The sequence below is a fragment of the Peromyscus leucopus genome, chromosome 20, assembly GCF_004664715.2.
Source record: "Peromyscus leucopus breed LL Stock chromosome 20, UCI_PerLeu_2.1, whole genome shotgun sequence".
Classification (NCBI taxonomy): Eukaryota; Metazoa; Chordata; class Mammalia; order Rodentia; family Cricetidae; genus Peromyscus; species Peromyscus leucopus.
The window spans coordinates 7957598-7978504 of record NC_051080.1 but is presented as its reverse complement, the minus strand read 5'-3'; positions in this window follow the sequence as shown (position 1 = coordinate 7978504).

The following is a 20907-nucleotide window of genomic DNA, read 5'->3' as shown; positions in this document are numbered from 1 at the left end:
AAGTAACCCCTGTGGGGGTCTTGACCCACAGGTTGAAAACCACTAACGTGGACAAATTACAGTGGTAAAAATCAATTGAACTTATCTCCTGTGAAGGAGTTTAGAGGACAAGAGGAAAGACTTCAGAGTTTCTCCAGATGTGTACACCCCACACACAAAAATACAGGGAGTTATTCTTTTCTAAAGAAGAAGAGCATATGAGTTTGAGTAGTTTGTTAGCCTTGAGATAGAATGTCTTAAGAGACTCGTCTAGCGGTGGTGGCACACGCCTTTAATCCCAGCACTCTGGAGGCAGAGGCAGGCAGATCTCTGAGTTTGAGGACAGCCAGGGCTACACAGAGAAACCCTGTCTCAAAAGAAAAAAAAAAAAAGAGAGAGAGAGAGAGAGAGAAGGAGGGAGACGGGGAGGGAGGGAGAGACTACTGATTATAGTCCACATCCCAAGCCACAAGTACTGTGGGTGGAACTAACTCATGTGCTCCTGGCTTTAAGGATACTTGTGGTTACACTGGGTTCAGCTGGATAACCCAGGAGATTCTCCTTATCAGCTGATTGGTTAATTCCCCTTTGCTGTGGAACCCAATATAGTCACACAGTCTAAGGATTAGGACGTGGATCCACGTAGTGGAAGATGAGAGGGGACACCGATCTGTTTGCCATGGCCATCTTCTTAGAAGCCAGTCAACAAAATGGACCAAAGTATCAAATAAAGAAGCAAATGGTCGTGATCTAGTTCAACCCCTTCTCTCCTTCTCCACCTGCTTATTCACCTACATACAAATGGAGACAATAATAGTGCCTACAATAAAGGGTGTTGTTGGGGTTGAATGAGCAGACATTTACAAAGCATGTAAAACTGTCTCTGCTTTATAATCGTTTTTTAAAAGCAAGCAGGGCCAATGAGGTGGCTCGGGGTAAAGGTGCTTGCCACCCATGCTGAGTTTGATCTCCAGAACCAACTCCAGAAAGTTGTTCTCTGACCTCCATGTGTATACTACGTCACACACAAAATAAATGCATGTGAGAGGCAGTCGGATTAAGGCAGACATCACATTTGTTAATTAGGCACCTTGTGTTTTTCACCCCTGTAGTTTGAAGAATATGGTGGCTGCAGAAGTCTTGTGGCTAAAAGGCCGGTAAGAAAGCTGGAGAATGGGGGGGAATACTGCTTAAGAAGGGAGCAAGAGAGGGGACCGGAATCATCTTAGAGGGAGATGGCAAGTTTTAGAAGATCTACACGGGCAAGCTGTGAGGACAGGGGCTGGTGGTCAGAAAGGCTGAATATAGGGGCGGGGGGGTGGAGAGAGAGAGAGAGAGAGAGAGAGAGAGAGAGAGACTGATGCAGTGATAGCCCAGAGGAGTGGAAGACAAGAGATCAGCGAGCCAGGTGTGGGAGTTAACTGTGAACATGAGAGGAAAGGCTGAATTCCCAGTCCAAGGAAAGCTCTGAGGGTGAATTAATTCTGGGGACTGAATACAGCTCCTGTGGAAGTTTACCCTCCGACAACAATAAAGTCCTCCCAGGCCTTCACCCTAGGATGGTTCACCACAGGTTACCAGTTCTTGCTCATGGTCCCATCCATCCCAGGATGCCACACATCCTGGGGCTCCAGTCTCCTTTCAGACATTTCTTTGACAAAAGTGTGTGTGCTACATCGCTCTCACAGCCATTTTCCCACTTTTCTGACCGAAAAGCCCCTGGGCTAGAGGCTTACATGAACAGAGCAGGTCTTGTTTGTTTACTGCAAACTTTTTTTTTTTTTAAACCATAGTCAAACATACACAGAAGTAAATAGAAACAGGAGATGGCCCTTTTGGACCCATTGCCTGAGTGATTGCCAACCCACGACCACGCCTGTTTTATTTATCTTCTGCTCACCCTTCTCCCTGTCCTGCCTCACATTTTAAAGTAAACTGATTTCCTTTGGGGGGGGGGGATCTGATATTTGTGATTCTATAATTCATCTGTCCATTTCTCAGTGGCAACCTTTTGTACAAATTTGAATAGCACAATAACATCTCATTCTAGGGCAGGAGAGACGGCTCAGCAGCTCCCACTGTTTGCCGCTCTTGCAGAGGACTTGAGCTTTGGTTCCTAGCACCCACGTGGAAGGGGGTGGCTCGCAAGAGCTTCTAACTCCAGCTCCCGGGATCGGATTCCAATGGCCTCCTCAGGCACTGTATTCAGGAGCGCGCATACACCCTTATACATATGTAGACATAATTCTTAAAAAAAAAAAATCTTAAAAATCTCATTCTAGAATCTAACTAAAAATCATCTGAGCATTATGCAATGATCAAGAATCACACAACTTCAGAGGGGGAATGCTGTGGGCCGCAGGAATATATCATAAGAACTCAGCTGGTTATGGCAAAGTCACTATCTGGAGGGATCAGGAATTCCTCCAGATAAAGCCAAATCCCAAGGAGTTTTTGGTGTTACTTGGCTTGTTATATATCAGCTGTCTTCTGTTATGAAAATCATGTGTGCCTTCATAGTTTTCCCAATTGATTTTTCCCTAAGAAGGGCTAACAGTGTGGACTGATCACTCTCTAGACATACACGTTCCAGGAATTTGGAGAACAGCCTCAGGAAAGGCTTCCTCTGGAATTAGATATCTCCCTTGGCAACTTTCAAGGATTAAGAGTAATAACAAGTTTCCTGATTTAAGGTAAATTCCACAAGGGGACACCGCCTAGGTCAGGTAGACATTAAGTAATAGCTTTACACAATTCAGCTCAGATCCTCCTTTCTTACAGCCTTACTAACTTTATAGACCTCTAACTACTTACCTAACCACTTCTGGGAATATTTAGATAACCTTCTGTGCTGACAGCTATGCTCAGCCAGAACCCCAGTTCAAGCCTCCCTGTAATTATCACCATTGGCAGCATCTGGCCAGGTCCATCCCCAGATGGAGGAAAGTACCTTATCAGAGATACCTCTGTACTCTGATAGACTTAAGCATCCAGGCTACCTGTTTGAGAAGGCCTGGCGGATGTGCCAATTAAGCTTAACTTCCTCCTTTCCCAAATCGGGCCTCCAGTTCCAGATCTCCCTTTAACTATCACCAGAGGCATCTACCTGTACACAGGTTGCCTAGCGACTGAGCATACTTTCCCCCACCCTGCAGAACAAAAAAAAAACAAAAAAACAAAAAAAACCAAAAACCCGGCAGAGAGCTCAGACAGATAGGAGCCACAGGAAAAAGAAGGTAGTTTTATTTTCTCCCATTGACCTAGCAACTTATAGATTCTTAACATTTTCTACTAAGCACGTTTAAGACTATAATTGAGCACATAAGATCCCTCTTCTTAGATATTACCCAAATTTAGCCTTTAGTTAATTCATTTCCCCATTGGTCACATCCCTTTAGGGTTGTAAATGATAATTAATGGTTACTGCCTCTCTATGTGATTCTTATCACCCCTCTGTTTGACCCTGGAAGCCTGGCTTTGCACTGCTAAGGGAATACTGCTTGTAAGTGTATATATACCAGGACTTCCGGGGCACGTGGAGGACAGAGAAGAGAAAAGAGAATGGAAGAACTAGATGGGTAAGAACTTGAGAGGAACAAACTGAGATGGGGAAGAACTAGACTGAAGGGCTAGAAGAGAGGACTAGAGGAACGAGATGGAAGATGAGGAAGAGCCAGATGGGGAAGAACAAGATGAGGAAGAACAAGACGAGAGAAAAGGAGATGAGAGAGGAGCTGATATGGGAAAGAACTAGATGGATGAGAACCTAGATGGAGCAGAACTAAGATGAAGGAATTAAGATAGAACTTAGAGGGGACAGTAGATAAATGTAAGGAGAAATTGGGCAAGAAAGGAGCTAAAAATGAGAGCAGAGTATAAGCTTGTAGAAAGAGAACCGACACAAAATAATAAAGTATATGGACTAAGGAGTTTCGTGTACATAGATTGATTTCTTTTCATCAAAGATTAATTATCAGCTGGTTGTAGATTCTTCCCAGACCCTGGGAGGGGACTATCTGAGGGGATGGACCCCCGTAGTCCCCGATAGGGGGAGACAAGCTATAAATTTTTTTCATGCTTTTGTCGCCTGACTTGCTCAACAGAAATGCCTGTCTACCCATCCTATGGTATGAAAACCCTGCTTACATGATCTGAATAGAGTGATTTTGATAACTACTTTGTGACTTAACATTCATTTAATGTAAAATCAATTTTAACAGCCCAAATACTGCCACTATGTGGGTACTCAGGAACTCCCTCCCACACATCAACAAAAACAGAATAGAAAGGGTGAGCAAGGTAGTGTATGTCTTTTATCCCAGCGCTGGGGAGACACAAACCTGGGGTCTCTGTGAGTTCAAGTTCAGCATGGTCTACAGGCCGCTTCCAGGACCGGGAAACCAGGGCTACATCGTGAGACACTCTCAAAAACAAAATGCAAGGAAGCAAACACACAAAGCCCCACACGACCAACTCGGCACAGGGCTACATGCGATCAGTTTCTCTGAAGGCGACCACGTGCCACGACAGTCTGTACTGCTTGTTTAGAAAAGGGCACACTGCGAAATGTCAGAAAATGATGCTCAGACTGTCCAGTGTCACATTTCTAACTTTTGAAAATCCTCTAGTGGGGCTGGTGTTTTGTCAGAACAGTTAAGAGAGTGTACTGTACTTCCAGAGGATCTGAGTTCAATTTCTAGCACCCACCCTGGGTGGCTCACAACCCTTTGTAACTCCAGCACTAGGGGATCTGATGCCCTCTTCTGAACTCCTTAGGTACCTTCCCTCACATGGACACACTCACACACATATACATCCTTACAATTCCAGAAGTAAAAAAACCAAACAAACAACAACAAAAAAAAAACAGTATTAATAAAATCCTCTGGTATCCAAGTAGGATAATAGCATTATTCATAGTAACCAAAAAACAAAGAAGCAACCCGACCACCTACCAGCACATACATGGAAAAGTACATGTGACTTCAGTACGCAATGGAATAACCCTGGGCCTTGCAAAGGGAATTCTGTCTGGCACATGCTACCTAACAAGTGGACACGGATGCCATGCTGTTTGCTGGACTAGACCAGTCATAGACAAATGCTGGCAGGGACTCCACTCCCGGATTTGGAGAGGCCAGATCACAGTGACAGAGAGCAGAGTGACTGCCAGGGGCTGGAGAGAGAAGAATTATTTACTGAAATTTCTGCTTGAAAAAGATAAAAAGCATTCTAGATATGACGCTGGTAACGGCTGCACAGCAAGGCGAGTATGTTTAATGCCAAAGAACTAAGCCATTCATTTAAAATGGTTAAACTGTGACGTTTGCTGTGTGAATCTGCCATGCGTACACAAGAGGTAGTTGGTAAGTGCTCTTTTTGTTTGTTTGTTTGTTGTTTTGTTTTTATTTTTCAAGACAAGTTTTCTCTGTCTAACAGTCCTGGCTGTCCTGGAACTAGCATTGTACACCAGGTTGGCCTCGAACTCACAGAGATCCACCTGCCTCTGCCTCTCGAGTGCTGGGATTAAAGGGGTGCGCCACCACCGCCTGGCATCTGTACAGCTTTTAAAGGAGGTACAGAGGATGCACAGATTTTTTTACATGGCACGGAAATACTCCATCTTGTCCAGCCACTCCGTGCTCTTTTTGATCTGTCCCTTGCAAACAACAGTAGAGGTCATATCTATATGAACCTGTGTTGTTCAGGACTATCCTCTGAGCCAAACCGCTACCATCCCCAGGAGCTCCGCTGGGCCTTCTCCCAAAAGGTCACCACAGCCGAGCCTGTTCCCCTATAGAAGGAGGGGGCAGGAAGAGTCACGGGACTATCACCTGTGTATGCAGCCTGCTCCTCCCAATCAGCCGTATGCAATTCTGTCCTAACTGCACGCTAGAGGAGCACCCACATCCTGTGACAACCTCACGCATGCTTTGTAAGGAAGCCCAATAAACTCCCTGGTTCCCCAGAGTGGCCTTTGAGGGGGGGAATAGTGCCACAGTTTGTTGGAGGGACCTTTGGAGAAGGGATAAACGTTTACATCTCCCCCAGGGAAAACATTTTAATAGCAACCTTAGAACTCAAGGGTTCATAGCCCTTGGAGTCAGTGGTTTACACACAATTGTAGTAAAAATGAGAGGATTCCAAATATATGTTAAATTCTGAACATTGAAAAAAAAATCTAGCAGGAGGAAAAAAAGTAACATAAAAGTCCTATTTTCAGTTCACTTAAGCATCATGTTAATTTTTCTCATAATTAATAATAAATATTGTAAGACTAAAATCGTTCGCTAATAGAGGTCTAAAATGTTAGGTAATTGTAGGCATCGTGTAAATATCAATGGAAAAGCTGAAGGTATTGTGTGGTCTGACTTGTGCCAAACTGAAAGGTGGCATACTTGTTTACATATGTAAGAGAGTATAATAATAATAACATCTACAGAACAGTATGGAGGAGTCTCGGTCCTTAAGGTACCTGAATTATGTCTGTAAATTCTGAAAACCTGACTATGAAAACTGTCCCCACACAGGATCGAGGTCCCTGTCCAAGGTCGCGAACATTACACGTGCGGCCGGAAGAAGAAGCACAGCCACTCAGGAGGAGCGGCAGCAGCAGAGAACTGCAGGGGAGCGGGGGATGTCTCTCTCCTCTTCTACTCACTTTGGATTTACATTACATACATGATGTCTTACAATCAAGTCGTTGAGGGCAAAGAAACTCGATGGGGGATTTTACAGAGTGGGTGAGAGAGAGAGAGAGAGAGAGAGAGAGAGAGAGAGAGAGAGAGAGAGAGAGAGAGAGAAAGTGAAGTCTTCAAATAGAGTAAACATCACATCTTAGGATGTGTGCTCTTAACATAATGAATCCATGTAGAATATTGTGTGATACGACATTTGAAGAAACTGTAGTTGGACCCTGAAGACTGTCATCTTCCATAAAGAGTACAAAGCAATATAAAGGAGAAATTTTTACCAATGGTAGGAAATTAAAATACACCAAGTGATGTTGTACCTACACAATTCTGGGGGGTCGTAGCAGACATTAAAGTGTCTAGCCTTTCATTGTGCTCTGGCTCCTACCACAGTCAGTGTCTAACTGCCCTAGAGTGTAGTAGAATATTATTCTAAGGTGTGCTAATTTTGTTTATATTACATTTGTTTAATTCTGCGAAGCTGTGTTACTGTGCCTGTGTGAAACACCTGTTGGTCTAATAAAGAGCTGAACAGCCAATAGCAAGGTAGGAGAAAGGATAGATGGGGCGGGCAGGCAGAAAGAATATATAGAGGGAGAAATCTGGGAGAAGGGATTGGAAAACTAAGATCTAGGAGCCAGACAAGGGGGAGGACTCCAGGGGCCAGCCACCCAGCTACAAAGCAAGCCACGAAGTAAGAATAAGATTTACAGAAGTTAGAGAACGGGAAAAGCCCAGAGGCAAAAGGTAGACGGGGTAAGTTAAGATAAGGAAAGCTGGCTAGAAACTAAGCCAAGCTAAGGCTGGGCATTCATAAGTAATAAAAAGCCTCCATGTATGATTTATTTGGGAGCTGGGTGGTGGGTCCCCCCAAAATGACCAAAGACCAACCAACAACAATGTGAGAGGCTGTTTCCTCCGCTCCCCATCCTGTCCCATCTTTGAACCTCACAAAAAGAGGCCTGAGCTTCCAACTGGCCAACAGCCCCCACCTAATGACTGATCTCAGGAGTTGGTATATAAACATTGCAGTGTCTCCTGGCCTTCTTGGGATTCTCTGAGTCATCTGTTTCTAACAACTGCCCAGTTTCCCTGTGAAATGAAGAAGCTCCAGCTGCTTGATGGAATAGCTGAGTGGATGCATCCCTCATTAGCTGTTAAAAAAAAAAGAGGAAAAAAAGCAGCCCTCTGATGGTTAACTTTCATTAATAAATTGACTGGATTGAGAACTACCATAGAAACACACCTCTGAGTGTGTCGATGAGAACATTTCAGAAAGGTTTAGTGGAAGTGGGAAGACGCACCCCGAAGGCAGACTCTACCATCTGGTGGGGTTGGCCATCCTGGACTGAGGAAAAGGGAGAAAGTGAGCTGAGCACCAGCGTTCAGCACGCTCCTGTTTCCTGACGGCGGATCCAAGTGACAAGCTGCCTCACGCTCCTGTGGCCGACTTCCTGACAGGACACACTGCCCTATAAGCCCAAACCAACTCTTCCTTATCTCACCAAAAAAAAAAAAAAAAAAGAAAGGAAGAAAGAGAGAGAGAGAGAGAGAGAGAGAGAGAGAGAGAGAGAGAGAGAGAGAAAGAAAGAAAGAAAGAAAGAAAGAAAGAAAGAAAGAAAGAAAGAAAGAAAGAAAGAAAGAAAGAAAGAAAGAAAGAAAGAAAGAAAGAAAACCCAAGTTCAGGGCGAGAAGGGGGAGAACAAGGGAATCCGTGGCTAATATGTAGAACTGAATTGTATTGTAAAATAAAATAAAATAAAAATCCAAGTTCTTTTGTGAGATAATTTTTTTTCACAGCACAAGGAAAGTAAGGAATACAGAAGGCACTGGAAGAAGTAAACCTGAGAGGCACACCTGCTCTCAGAGTGCTTGGCGCCTCCGAATTCTTGAGTTCACGTGGAGAAGTGGAAACACAGCCAGAAAACTGGAAGCATTTCAGCAGTCCCGCCCCACCTGAATATTGAGTTTACCAAACTGTTTTGTTTGTCAGGAGGATGGCGAGGGACGAGTGGCCTGACTTAACCTGCACAGGCCTCTGGGAAACACACAAAAATGTAGTTGAGATCCATGTATTGTATACACTCATGAGGACTTTGGTGTTTGAAAATGTTCATTTGCCAAGTAATGAAAGCCCCATAGCAAATGACTGCAGCATTCCTCATGGCTCTGCTAGTTTAAGTGTTTATTACATGGCGAATACCTACTCCTCCACGTGTAGTCAGGCTGGGGTATTTATTACATGGCAAATGCCCCCTCCACGTGTAGTCAGGCTGGGGTCTGCGGAGAACATACAGAACAACCCTGTCCATTCTCTGACTTAAAATTACTGAGGCCTGGTGCCGCTTTGTTAGGAAAAGTATCAGTGGAACCTACTTTTCGGATCTTCCGGGAATCAGATGTCCATGTCAGAGTTTTTTTTTTTTTTTTTTGAGACAGGGTTTCTCTGCGTAGCTTTGCGCCTTTCCTGGAACTCACTTAGTAGCCCAGGCTGGCCTCGAACTCACAGAGATCCGCCTGGCTCTGCCTCCCGAGTGCTGGGATTAAAGGTGTGTGCCACCACCGCCCGGCCCTTGTCAGAGTTTTAAGAGAAATCAACTGCTAATGGACACGTTCTGTCCGAATACATTTTAATGCCCACGTCAAACCAAATACTGTGTTTTTGTGCATTTTTCGATGTCCAAAGGTTGAAGGGAAAAAAAGAGCATAAGTCTAGAGAGATGGCTCAGCAGTTAAGAGCAATGGCCACTCAACCAGAGGATTCAGGGGTGATTCCCAGCACCCCCAGGGCCGTAACAGCCATCTATAACTCCAGTTCCAGGAGTCCTGATGCTTCTTCAGACATCTGCAGGCAGCAGGCATATACATGGTACATAGACATACATGCAAAGAAAACAACCATATACATACAATTTTTTAAAAAAAAATTAAAAGAATAAAATGCACTTTCTCCTAAAATTCAACTATGAGTTACATTGTAGATGCTGTTATGAAACATGTAAGCCATTGGTACTTGGCTGCATACTAAATAAAATGTAATTTAACACTTTCATCAGGTAATGGCTGTGCCATTCATTGTTCAGTTCCTTTTCAGATCTCAGGGGTCTAACCTGTTTCAGATTTAACACAGTCAAGGAGACATCTGAGAGGGAACAGACAGACTCAACAGCAGAAGTTCATGGCCTTGGACCACTAACGGCCATTCCCAGTGACCTCTTCCCCCGACTCTTTCCTAGATCTGTGAGAAAAGACTAACTTTGCAAACTTAGATGGGTTTGAGGCTGTGTGGGAGTATACAAATGCTTTTTGCAAAATCAAATCATAGTTATTTGAAAATAAGCTTTCAGGTGCCCACCCAAGAGTAAGAACCGGATGTGCTCAAGGAGGCACGACGAAGGCACTGAATTAGAACACATTCCAAGGCTTTTTGTTGTTTTTGTTTTGTCTTTTGAAACAACATTTTGAGCCCTCTTTAATAAACACTTTTATGTTTTATTAAAAGGAAATCAGAACTGAGTTCTTTCTGAACATCTTTGTTTTCCTCGTGCTTTAAACAAAATGCTACTTTTAATCCAATCCAGTCAGCAAGACGCATAATACAAACTCCAGAGATTAAGTTCCAGAGTGATGGGCAATGATAACATTAACATTTTATGGGGCTGAAAGAGGCTCAGAGGTTAATAGAATTGCTTCTATTCCAGAAGATTCAAGTTCAGTCCCTACCACACACACTGGGAGGTCACTATTGCCTATGTAAATTCCAGCTCCATGGGAGGCACTCACACACACACACACACAGAGAGAGAGAGAGAGAGAGAGAGAGAGAGAGAGAGAGAGAGAGAGAGAGAGAGAGAGAGAGAGAGAGAGTTGAAGAAAAGCAAGTTATTAAACTGCTTGTCCCCGGAAATTTTTTCTGGCCCATTGAAAATGCTGACACTGCTTAGAACAATAGCTCCTTGGCTTCAACTTTCCATGAAGAAACTGGAAGCGGCCATTTAGTGTTGGCTCTGCACCCAGATTGCCAGAATACAAGTCCTACTTTCATTACTATTAAGGGTATTACATTGTGTAGCATATTAAACCCTATCTAAGTCCTACATTCCATGTATAAGACAGGGAAAATTATACTATGCCTATCATAGAGTTATTTTTAAAATAATACTTCTATTAATTCTCCAAGAAGTTCATAGTGAATTTGGTCATATTCACCCTCACCTTCCCCAACTCCTTCTAGATCTGCACATAGCTTCCTACACACCCAACTCCGTGTTTGTTTTTTAAATATTCATCCCATCCATTTTGTGTTTTCTCAATACTCTTGCATGTGAGGCCTGCCCCACACTGTGGTCACGCTGTCAGGCGTCAACTCTTACATTGACTCTCTCCCAGCAACTGTTAAATGTCAGTAGCTCCTAAGCTGGGGGGGGGGTACTTCATGCCTACCTTCCCCCACCCACTCCATGCTAGGATTTTGTTTAGCTTGAGCTTGTCCACGTCTTGTGCACACTGTCACAGTCGCTGAGAGTTCATGTATGCAACTGCCCTATGGTGTCCAGAAAACATCTACCACCCCTGGCTCTGAAAAGCATACATGCAGGTGGAACACTGTATATATAATAAACAAATAAAATATTTAAAAAAAAAACTTTCCATTCCCCCTTCCTCAACAATCCCTTATCTGTAAGGGGAGGGGGGGACGGGACATGTGATCCAGATGTCCCACTTAGGGTCCAGCACTCCAAAATCTCACAAACTTTGCATGTGGATTGTCATTTATTGTGAAAAGAGACTTTTCTGACTGAGCAGGGTTGAGGGATGCACCAATCTGTGGGTATAGTAATAATACATTAGGAGATATTTTAATACCACATCCATTTAGTAGAATAATAGTAGATAATTCTTTCCTAGGACCTGTAACCTCTCTAACCACCGGTTCTTGGCCCCAGTTGCCAGGTATGGGTTCCATCTCATGGAGTGCTGATTGAATTTAAGGCTCGCTTCCATAGGCATATCTTGCCAGGACAGTCATTATTGGAGCTCACAGTGTCTGCAGCTGAATGAGATTGATGCCCGATTTTCTCCTCCCACACAGGACCTTCAGGCACTATGAAAGCTATCCTGGAGGGATGAAGCTTCCAGATCAGCACTCACTTGGTTTCTCCATGTTGTATGACTTGTGTATGTGGTGTCTTCAGCAAAGGATCTTACTGTCAAATTTAGGAGAGTAAACAAGAACATCAGTAAGAGCCTGTGATGTTTGAGAAGCTATGGGATCCCATTGGCCAACAACTCAAAAAAGGGTAACCTTTTTTCTGGTACTGGAGTTTTTTACTTGCTAGCATGTAATATCAAGTTTGGGTATTGTTATAGTCAGACATTTCTCTCCTGCCTGCTAGTTCCCAAATAAACACTGAGAGGCTTAATATTACATATAAATGATCGGCCAATAGCTCAGGCTTGTTACTAGCTAACTCTTGCATTTAAATTAACCCATATTTCTTACTGTGCTTTGCCACATGGCTCATGGCTTGTTACCTCATTTTCTAAATGTCCTGCTTCCTCAGTGGCTGGCTGGTGTCTCTCCTGACTCCGCCCTTCTTCATCCTACTATCCTGTTTGATTATACCACTTAACTTTATCCTGCCTTGCTATAGGCCCGTTCAGTAACCAATGAGAGTGATACATATTCACAGTGTACAAGAAGGATTATTCCATAGCATATTGTCCCCCTTATTATAAAGTAACTCCATTTAAATTCTTATGTATGTATATGTGGATTTTTAGGAAGCTTCTACAGTAGGTTTCCCTATGACTTTTGAAGGGTTCTTCATGCTAGCTATCCCACTGCCGAGTCTGTCCTCTTCACTACAATTCTATCCCCCACCCCATTTAACACTTCCTGCTCTCTTCTCTTCTCCCCTTTTATATCACCCTAAGACTCTCGGGAAGTAGCCCCCAAAGTGCTGCCTATGGTGGCTGCGCAATGAACATTAACCATGGTTGCCTTGCTTTGCACAGACAGTCAGCTTTGGGGGAAAAATGAACATCACTTCGATTTAGAAAAAAAAGAGTTTTGGCATAGAAACATCAACATCCTTATAACATCAACAGGAACACAGATTCTTGGTATTTCTCATCGTTCTTATTTTATGTCCTGCAAAATCCCTTCGATCGGATTTTAGGCAGTCCTGTGAGCAGGAAAAAGGAAAAACAAAGCACAGACAGTTAACAGCAAAACCAATGTTATGTATTCTCCATTCCATCCTTGCTATGCTACACAGAAGGAAGCAAATAACGTTATGTATTGTAAGCATCTTGCCAAAAGCTATAATATTAATATAATACTATTATTACGTTACCACTGTGGTAAAGCCTGTGCTAAGAGCATAACAGCTGCACTTGCTCTCAAGTGATCCTCAGCAAGGTCTGGCCTGTTGATGGTCCTTCATAAAAGGAGGTGGTGGGAAGCATCATCAGTTCATCATTTAACATTTCCGACACTCCCTCTTGTTCACCTCCCAGCTGTATGTAACTCTTCTCCAGGTATAGGTGTTTGGGAGTCTGAGTATGTGGAGCCTGGAAGGTTAACTGAAGATGGGGATCCAGCCATACATCTATGGGGAAGTGGTCATCTGTGCTGGCATGAAACTTTTCATACAGCTATTCAGCTGTAATACAGCGGGCACCTGTGTTCTTGTAGGTAAGCTGGATGAATTCACTGCTTGACCGAGCTAGTTTCGGGTGGGATGGTTACTTAGGTCATTGTGTTTTATCTAGGGTGAAGAGACATTTGTCAATGTCTGCCTAGGAAAAGTTTACACAGCATATTCAACAAGTTATTATTAACTTATTTATGCCAAGAAGCACTCTGGTGCTAGGAAAAATTGAGGCAAAAATCGCAATTTCCTTTTTCATGCATATCCTGAATAGGAACATATACTATGAAAATGCAGCATAAGTATGTAACTTAGCACTTATATATTGAGTACACGGAGAAATAATTTTGGTGTGCAGAGGATTCAATTTGTATTTGGGGTATCTCACATTCTTGGTACGCTATATTGATTAGTGTCATACATAGGTCATTGCATTAATATATCAGAATGCTATTTGATCCTAACATCTGTTTTTAAAAAATTAAGCTAGCAGAAATTGGGCTGGGGACATGGCTAAGCAGGTGAGAGCACTTGGAGTGGCAAGCCTGGTGACCCACATTTGAGACCCAAAGGCCACATAAAAAGCCACATGCGGAGGTACGCATCTGTAATCCCTGTACTCTTACATGGATATGAGAGCCACAGATAGGAACACTGACTGGAAGTTTGAGGGCCAGCTAGTCTGAAGTGCACAGTACAACAGCAAAAGCAAGAAAGACCCTGCCTCAACAGGGTGTAATGAGTTCTTTTGTCTTCTGACCTCCACACTGGTCCTATGGCACATGTACACATTCATACACACACACACACACACACACACACACACACATACATACATACACACATACATACATACATTCACACACACACACACACACACACACACACACACACACACTTACACAAATTAATTCATTTTTTAAAAGCCCAGTACAATTAAACTAGCATAAAAAGTTTACTGTGTGTAGCCAGTTAAATAAGGAGACACGGCATCTTCTCACTCTTCAAATGCATAGTGCTAAGAGAAGAAATAATCCTCAAAAGGTCACCCGATCCTCAAAGTGTGCTGATAACAAGCAGGTTATTGAGATTTCAGAGCAAGGGTTGTATGACTGGAAGGGTATTCTAAACTCTACATGAATAACACATGAGCAGTGGGTGGAGGAATGGGTACAGGCACAGGAGGAACTCATTTGTGAATCAATAAAAGCTGTGGAACCTCCCTCCAAAAGATTGTACATAACAGTGTGCACCAACGTGTTTACATACAATTAATTTCGTTGCCTTGAAAATGGAGTTTTACATGATTCACAGCTTTTTATTTATTTTTACTTTAAAATCTTTTATTACATATATTCATTGTACATGGACCTTTAAAAACCATTTTAAAAGATTTAAAATTTTTGTTTATACATATGTGTATGTGTCCATGTGGGTGTATGCCATTTGTGTGTAGGTGCCCAGGAGGCCAGAAGGACAGGGTTAGATTCCCCTGTAGTTGGAATGACCAACCACTGTGAGCCACCCCAAGTGGGTGCTGGGAACCAAATTCAGATCTTTTGAAAGAACAGCAAATGCTTGTAAGCACTGAGCATCTCTCTACATCCCCATAAGACATTTACACAGGTATGCATCACACACTGAGGTACATTCCTCACATGTCCCCTGCCCTTCTGTCACTCCTTTAGACAGGCTTGCCTCTCCTTTCCTGTTTCCTATTCACACCACAATTATATGTTTGTGTATAAAATCTAGTAACCACTTATGAGAAAAAAATTATTTGTCTTTCACAAATTCACTTGTATGATTATCTCCAGTTGTATCGGTTTTCCTGCAAAGGAACTTCCATACTGATTTCTAGCATGGGTTATACCAGTTCCACCACCAGTGTACAAGCGCTCCCTTTTGTCCACATCCTCACCAGGATTTGTTAATTGGTTTCCAAATGACTGCCATACTGTCGTTCTGACTGGGATGAGGTGGAATCATCCCAGCTTTAATTTGCATTTCCCTGATGGTTGAAATTTTTTCCCCACATGTTTATTGGCCGTCTTGAAAGCACTTTGTTTCACTTACTGATTGGGTTGTTTGCTTTCTTCTTGTTTAGTTTTTGCATTCTTTGTATAGTCTAGATATGCATCCTCTGTCACACATGTAGTTAACATAGATCCCCCAACTCTGTAAGCTGTCTCTTCATTTATTAACAATTTCTTTTGATGTATTAAAGCTTTGTAATTGCATGAGATCCCTTTTGTTGGTTGTTGACACTGTTTCCTGAGAGACTGGATTTCTGTTCAGAAATTCCTTGCCTATTCCTATATCTTGAAGTGTTTTCCATACTTTTTCTTGTGACAGTTTCAGTGCTTGGGATTTACATTGGGTTCTTTGATTCCCTGGAGTTGATTTTTATACAGGATAAGAAGGAAGGCTCTAGTTTCAATCTTTCACATATAGGTAATACAGTTTTTTCAGCACCATTTGCTGAAGGGACTGTATTTTCTCCAGTGTATATTTTTGGCATCTTTAAAATAACTCTGGTAGTTGTAGCTGCTTGGCTTTATGTCTGGGCCCTCTATTCTGGTCCTTTGACTTATGTATCCAGTTTGTGCCAGCACCACGTTATTACTATGGCTCTGTACTATACTTTGAAATCAGGTACACTGACGACTTCTCATTATTTTTTTTCTTATTATTTTTTCTCAAACTTTCTTTGGCTACCCAGAGTCTTTTGTGCTTCCATATGATTTTGAAAAAAGACTGTTTCTGCTTAGAAAAGTAAGTTTAACTTATATGACATTTTTTTTAAAAAATTCTTTGCTAAGGAAGGCTATAGATCATATTTTGCTCTTACAGAGGATCCAAGTTTGCATCCCAACACCCACATCAGGTGACACATAAACACCTGTAACTCCAGCTGCAGAGGACCCAAGGGGCTCCTTTGGCTTCCCCAGGCATTTGTACTCACGTGCACATAACCAAACATAGACACACACATAATTAAAAATATTTTTAAAAGAGATCTTAAAATAGGTAAATCTTAAAAAACCAAAAACAAAAAAAACAAAAAACAAAAAAATCTCCACCTCTTCAGTAAGGCCTAGGGCAAAAGCTCAGTTGGTAAAGTTCTTGCCTTGTAAGAATGAGGACCCAAGTTTAAGCTCCAGAACCCACATTTTATTTATTTTTAAGTCCAGGTGTTGCTGGAAGTTTTCCTGTGTCCTGCCTGGTCCTGCAGCCACTCAGACCCAAATAAACATACAGAGGCTTATATCAATTACAAATTGCATGGCCATGGCCTATGGATCAATTTTTTTTTTTTTTTTTTTTTTTTGCTAGTTAGTTCTTATAACTAAATCAGCCCATTTCTATTAATCTATATGTCACCACGTGTTCTGTGGAGCTTTACCTGTGTGCCATTACATGCTGTTCCCTGGAAGGCAGGGTGGCATCTCCTCTGCCTCTGCCTTTCTTCTTCCTGTCTCTCTCCTGGATTTTCTGCCTGCCTATAAGCTGCCTTGTCATAGGCCAAACAGCTTTACTTATCAACCAATCAGAGCAACACATATTCAAAGCATACAGAAAGACATCCCACAATACTTCCCCTTTTCTTTCTAATCAAAAAGGAAGGTTTTAACTTTAACATAGTAAAATTATATATAACAGTTATCAAGCAAGAATTACATTTACAATATCTAGTCTATTTGTATTTGGAAAATTAAAAAAAATCTATCTATCCTATATTTATGAGTCTAAAGTTTCATATCTAATGTATCTTTTATTATAACTAAGGAAAATTATAACTAACTAGTCTTCAACTACATCAAAGGCTTCAGAAGGATATATTACCTAAGTAAACAGGAAGAGCATTATAAGCAACTTCCAAAAATCTAGAATGACAGAAACAGCTGGCTGCCAGGACAGTCTCCCAAAGTCCCTCTGTAATGTTGAGGCATCCATCTTCAGCCAACAGGCTTAGAGTTTTTTAGTCACTTCTCCATGTGTCCTGTAGAATATGTGACAGTCTCCTCTGCAAAGAACAGGAACCTGAAGAACCATTTTGCCTTGCAAAATTCAGTGGTCATCTTCCTATGGGTCCTGTATGTCTAGATTATATAACATATTATCAGCAGACCAGGCAAGAGCAGTTTCTTGCCCAAATGGCTATTTCTGCCAAGAAGAAGATAAACTCCATATGGAGTGTCTTTGATGCCCATCTTCCTCTTTGAAGTAAATTGGTGCTGCCAGGAGCAGATATGTCTCACTGTCCAGAAAGTCTAAGTTTTTAAAACATTTTAAATGGCCGGGCGGTGGTGGCGCACGCCTTTAATCTCAGCACTCGGGAGGCAGAGCCAGGCGGATCTCTGTGAGTTCGAGGCCAGCCTGGGCTACCAAGTGAGTTCCAGGAAAGGCGCAAAGCTACACAGAGAAACCCTGTCTCAAAAAAAATCAAAAAAAAAAAAAAAAAAACAAAAACAAACAAACAAACAAAAAAAAACATTTTAAATGCCATATTCTATAGGTCTTTGAAATGTTTGAAGATTACCATCTATCTGAAATATATCAATGTATACCTAGAAAACTTAACTAATATGACTACAAGTTTGATTATCATGGATAACTAATATTTAATCTTTATTTCTTAATTATACATTACAATTTTAAATGAGCTGCACAAACATAATACCTTAAACAAGAGTAGAAATATACATACAGTATAACAAAATTAACTTTAAATTTGTATCAATAAACTAAAACCCATAGTATTGTAAAACATTTCAAACAAGTTGTTGCTCTTTAAAAGTAGATTCAATAATCTATTCTTTCATCCTATCATATCTATATCATATTCCCTTTTTTTCTTTAGAAAGAGATTGCATTTATAATCAACCTGCTTTAAATAAAAATAAACATTTATAAACAATATTTTGGAAATTTGGGCGTAGCTTTTCATACTACTTCCTGCTGATTGAGGGCACTGGAAATCTTATGGAGATCCTGAGAATATTAAGAATTATGGTTGAGTCCTGACTGGAGTAGTCTGTGAGGCTGCATTGTCTGAGCCTGTTGCCTTGAAGCTGTTTTTGGATGTTGGATCATCTGGGCCATGGTGTCATCAGAGACCTTTCAGGATGTCTGGCTTTATCAAATATGATCCATCTTAACCTGGAACAAATCCATAGCCTCTTGCTTCCTGTGGAAACAAAAGCAGAGCCTCCTTTCCAAAGCAACATATTCTTAGATCCAAATTTTGAAGTCAAGATAACTTTAAAATAAATATATGGGTTTAACTCACAGCCTTTACAACCAAATGTCTTTCTGTAGTTAAAAATCCCAAAGACAATATAATCCAGACTCTCTGTGTAATTTCCATCTTTATGTGGCTTATTTTTTATATTACTTTTATTGTCTCTTTAAAGATTTTATTTTTTAAAGCTATTTCTTTATATAATGGTCTATCATCCTTTTCCTCTCTTTTTCAAGCCTGCATGCATTTTTACACATAATGTAAACCATTTAGCGGTTTATTCCCTCTGAATCTGCCTTATTGTGAATCTATAATCCTTCTCTGACCAGGAGAGATTTTTAAACTGCTAAACTGCATGTTTAGGACTAAAGTGGCAGCCTTGGCTGCTGACTCTGCCCATTTCGGCTTTTCAACCTGGTGGAGGTAATTTACCTCCAGCTCTGGAAGCCATGCTCTCCACTGACTCTGGGAGGCAGTGGATCCATGTCTCCATCCAGCAGCATGTAGCCCAGAAACCTCTTTTTATTTTATTATTCTTTATTTTTTGTCTGTACTAGCAAAAGCTAAATCTACCACATAGTGTGCTGCTCGGCTTGGAGACATCACTGTGTACGGAACCTGCCATGCTGCTTAGCTTATGGTGGCCAGTTCCATCTCACAAGCAGCTGTTGAGAGACAAGTCTCTACATTGCTACTGGCATGAGACTGTGAGACTAGGAAGCCTAGTGTGGCTTTGTTCCTGTGCATTCAGAATCTTTAAGCTTTCTTAGGTCTACATGGATTAATGCCCGACGGTGAGTGCCAAATGTAGCCGGAAGTTTTACTGTGTCCCATCCGGTCCTGCCGGCACTCAGACATCCCACAGCATCCAGGTGTGGTGTGATGTACTTGTAATTCCAGTACTTGGGGGTTGAGGGGCAAATGGACCCTTGGGGCTTGCAGGCCAGTCAGTCTACTCAGCAGGTTTCAGGCCGTGAGTGACCGTCTCCCCAAAACCTGGTGGATGGTATCAATGGAATGACATTCACAGTTGTCTTCTAGCCTTCAGATGAACATATATGCACATACATGCACATGCATTCAAATGAACACACACACATACACACAATCTCTTGACTAAGATTTATCTCTCTCTCTCTCTCTCTCTCTCTCTCTCTCTCTCTCTCTTTCTCTCTGAATATTTGTTGAGCTAGGCAAAAATGTGTTCATTAGTTTATGATGCATTTGTGTTGTATTTGAATTAATTAAATAAAATTAACCTGTGCTCAGAGAGGTAATGTGGAATGTCCTTTTGTATGCTACAAATACATGTTGCTTTTACTGGTTCATGAGTAAAGCTGCTTTGGCCAGCCAGGTGGCGATGGTGCATGCCTTTAATCCCAGCACTAGGGAGGCAGAGTTCGAGGCTAGCCTGGTCTACAGAGCAAGATTCAGGAAAGGCACCAAAACTACACAGAGAAACCCCCACCCCCACCCCCGGGGAGGGAAAAAAAAAGCTGCTTTGGCCTATGGTAGGGCAGAAGGGCAGAGTTAAGAGATATGCCAGCAGCCACGGGAGGAGTAAGATGCCAGAGCATTACCGGTAAGCCACGGGCCATGTGGTGATACCTAGATTAATGGAACTGGGTTAATTTAAGTTGTAGAAACTAGTTAGTAATAAGCCTGAACAACAGGCCGAATGGTTTGTAATTAATATCAAGCTTCTGAGTGCGGAGCAGGACAGAAAACAGCCTCCATGTACAGAGAGGTGGGGTTAGCAACTAGTTGACAGGAAGTAGCCGAGAGGAGCATGGCATGGATTTTTTTAGTTGGGGTGATGTGGAAGGAGGACGGCTTCTGGAGATGCCAGCTGAGAGAAACTTAGACAGTTGCTACTCCAACTCTCTGAGCTTGCAGGTTTTCACCCCAGCCTTTGAATCTGGAGTTTTATTATAACCATAGAGATTTAGTTAAAGCTCCCTTTAGCAGCAGCAACAGAGCCATTGTCTAGGGGGACAGAATTCCTCCCAGGCTACGGCTTTAGTAACCCGCAGCTAGTAGTGTAAAGCCTGGCCACTGTGAGGAAGGCAAGACAGCATTTTGGTGCTTCAACATGTGGCACAATCTCACAGATGGAGGGGTCACAATGGCCTTCTCTGCTGCAGTTGTGTCTGGGTCTCTCGGCACAGGCATTTACAACAGGTGACTGCCGCTTGCTGGAGCTCCAAAAAGCAGGCATGAGTTTGGAAAGTGCAGGAGGGGCTTGACTTTGCTTCTGACACTGTGGACAAACTGAGAAGTCAGCAGATTTGGCGTGATACCTGGGAAATCCTTTAGGAGGGATGTTAAGATGTTT